The sequence below is a fragment of the Mus pahari genome, chromosome 11 (genome assembly GCF_900095145.1).
Source record: "Mus pahari chromosome 11, PAHARI_EIJ_v1.1, whole genome shotgun sequence".
NCBI lineage: Eukaryota > Metazoa > Chordata > Mammalia > Rodentia > Muridae > Mus > Mus pahari.
This window is the reverse complement of record NC_034600.1, coordinates 12,567,413-12,570,210: the sequence shown is the minus strand read 5'-3', so window position 1 is coordinate 12,570,210 and position 2,798 is coordinate 12,567,413. Positions and strand designations below refer to the sequence as shown.

At 39.7% G+C, this 2,798-nt stretch overlaps 1 pseudogene; it reads left to right on the top strand.

The window, feature by feature from the left end:
- Positions 1 to 1,153: 1,153 nt before the first annotated feature.
- LOC115065010 lies at positions 1,154 to 1,759 on the top strand (annotated as a pseudogene).
- The last annotated feature ends 1,039 nt before the right edge of the window (positions 1,760 to 2,798 follow it).

The window sequence follows — 2,798 nt, the reverse complement described above, 5'->3', positions numbered from 1 at the left end:
CTCAAAGCACACATTGCACCGCACACAATAATAGTGGGAAACTTCAAAACCCCACTCTCATCAATGGACAGATCATGTAAACACAAACATAACAGAGACACAGTAAAACTAATAGAAGTTATGGACCAAGTGGATTTAACAGATATCTATAGAACATTTCATCCTAAACCAAAAGAATATACCTTCTTCTCAGCACCTCCAGGTACCTTCTCCAAAACTGACCACAACCGATATAAGAAAAACAGATCTCACCAGATATAAGAAGATTGAAATAGTCCAATGCATCCTATCAGATCACCAGGGACAAAGGTTGGTCTTCAATAGCAACAAAAACAACAGAAACTCCACATACACATGGAAGCTAAACAACACTCTACCCAATGATAACTTAGTCAAAGAAGAAATAAGGAAATAAAGACTTTAGAATTTAATGAAAATGAAGGTACAGCATATACAAACTTATGGGACACAATGAAAGCAGTGCTAAGAGGAAAACTGATAGCTCTGAGTGCCTCCAAAAAGAAACTGAACAGAGCATACACTAGTAGCTTGACAGCACAACTGAAAGCTCTAGAACAAAAAGAAGCAAATACACTCAAGAGGAGTAGATGGCAGGAAACCATCAAACTCAGGGCTGAAATCAACCAAGTGGAAACAAAAAAAAACTATATAAAGAATCAACCAAACCAGGAGCTGATTCTTTCCGAAAATCAACAAGATAGATAAACTTTTAGCCAGCCTAACCTGAGGGCGCAGAGACAGTATCCAAATTAACAAAATCAGAAAATGAAAAGGGAGACATAACAACAGAAACTGAGAAAATTCAAAAAATCATCAGATACCACTTCAAAAGCCTATACTCAACAAAATTGGAAAATCTGGATGAAATGGACAATTTTCTAGACAAATACCAGTGCCCGGAAGTGAACCAGCTCAAGAGGACCTTCTGATTAGCTTACAGACTTCCTCTACAGGCTCAGTAGATGAAGGAGTCACTGAAGGATTACCTACACTTCAGAGCACTTCTAGCACCAATGCTCATGCAGATGATGATGATAGTACAGAACGACCAAGTCCAAATGGTCCAGGCAGGCCTTTTCAGTGTCCAACCTGTGGGGTTCACTTCACCCGTATTCAGAATCTAAAACAGCACATGCTTATCTACTCAGGAATTAAGCCATTTCAGTTTGACTGCTGTGGGAAAAGGTTTACCAGGGCTTACTCACTAAAGATGCATCGCCTAACGCAGGAACGTAAACGCTGTTTCCGGTGCCAGATATGTAGTGCCACTTTCATTTCCTTCCGGGAGTATAAACACCGTATGAGGCTTTCCCGGCACATTATCCGCAAGCCTCGGACTTACGAGTGAAAACCACCACGTGGTGTCATGTTCACCAACTCTGGAAATTTAATCGTGCTCCTGAGGAGTCTGAACCATGAAGCATCAGAACTAGCAAACTACTTCGAGAGCACTGATTTCTTAGTACCGGACTACTTAAACCAGGAGCAGGAAGAGAGAGACCCTTGTTCAGTAAGATCTTGGAGAACATATTTTTGAAAGCAACGCTTCTGTTCAAATGTCTGTAATTTCACAGGTCTCCTGAACCCAGAATTGTGAAAGCACTTTCTCCTGGGATCTCTTGGTGGGCTTGCAGTAAACAAGGAGGAACTGCAAGACCAGACAAAGACCAGTGCTCCTGCTGAGGCTCGCAGAGATGACACCCCTAAGACAGAGCTGTCTGCTATAACTACTGAGTAATTCAGTGACTGGCCTGGGGTTTGACTTTTTGGAAAGTGCCTGTGTTTGGTCTCATATGTTTAAATTGAATTTAATTTTTAAAAGGGTTCCCTTTGTAAGCCCTAGAACTGGAGGGTTCTTTGTTTTGTTTATTCATAGCTGAGAGATTGCTCCTGTATGTATACAATAAAGTAACATTGAAACAGAACATAAACTTTGAGACTTGAGGAAAAGCAGCTGACTTAGAACATGGAAGTCTCCCGTTGTCAGAAGTGGGCAGCAGGCTGTGGGTCACCTTCTTGAGATAAGAGGCCTAATGAGAAGTTACTAAACAATTTGACAATGCCTAAGTAAATGTATACTCCTAAATACAGGGTGTTACAAACCCTGTAGTTTTGGAAGTACTTACGGATGTAATTTTTTTTTTTTAGATGAAGGTAAATAACTTCTGAAATCCAGTATATTCTTTTTTTAAGCCATTTTGAATTTTCATGGTGAAAAATTAGTATCGGGCAGGCATTTCCTGTGCCTTTATAGTACCACTCCAAAGGCTAAGAGGTGTGATTGAGAAGACTCAGGCTGCACATGGAATTGCAGAGTGCAGAATGAGGTACATATACCCAGCTTTGCAGGAACTCTCTTTAGATGGTTCTCTTACTTGTCATTGAATGCTGACACCTGGCTAACTAGAACATTGCTCAGAGTAGTATCCTCGTGTCCCACCAACAGCATTTTCACTTGCATATACTATTGTGCCGCATTATAAATGAAAAATATTGAAGATATTCTATATTTTATATATAGGTTTAGGTATTGTTGAGGATGTTGGTGCTGTGTTATTTTGCCCCAAATAAAAGAATTCTGTTTTGAGGCAAAAAAAAAAAAAAATCAACAAATGAGACCTTGCAACAAATGGGACCTTGTAAAATTGCAAAGCTTCTGTATGGCAAGGGATACTGTTAAAAGGACAAAATGGCAACCAACAGATTGGGAAAAGATCTTTACCATCCTACATTTCATAGAGGGCTAATATTCAATATATACAAAGAACTCAAGAAGT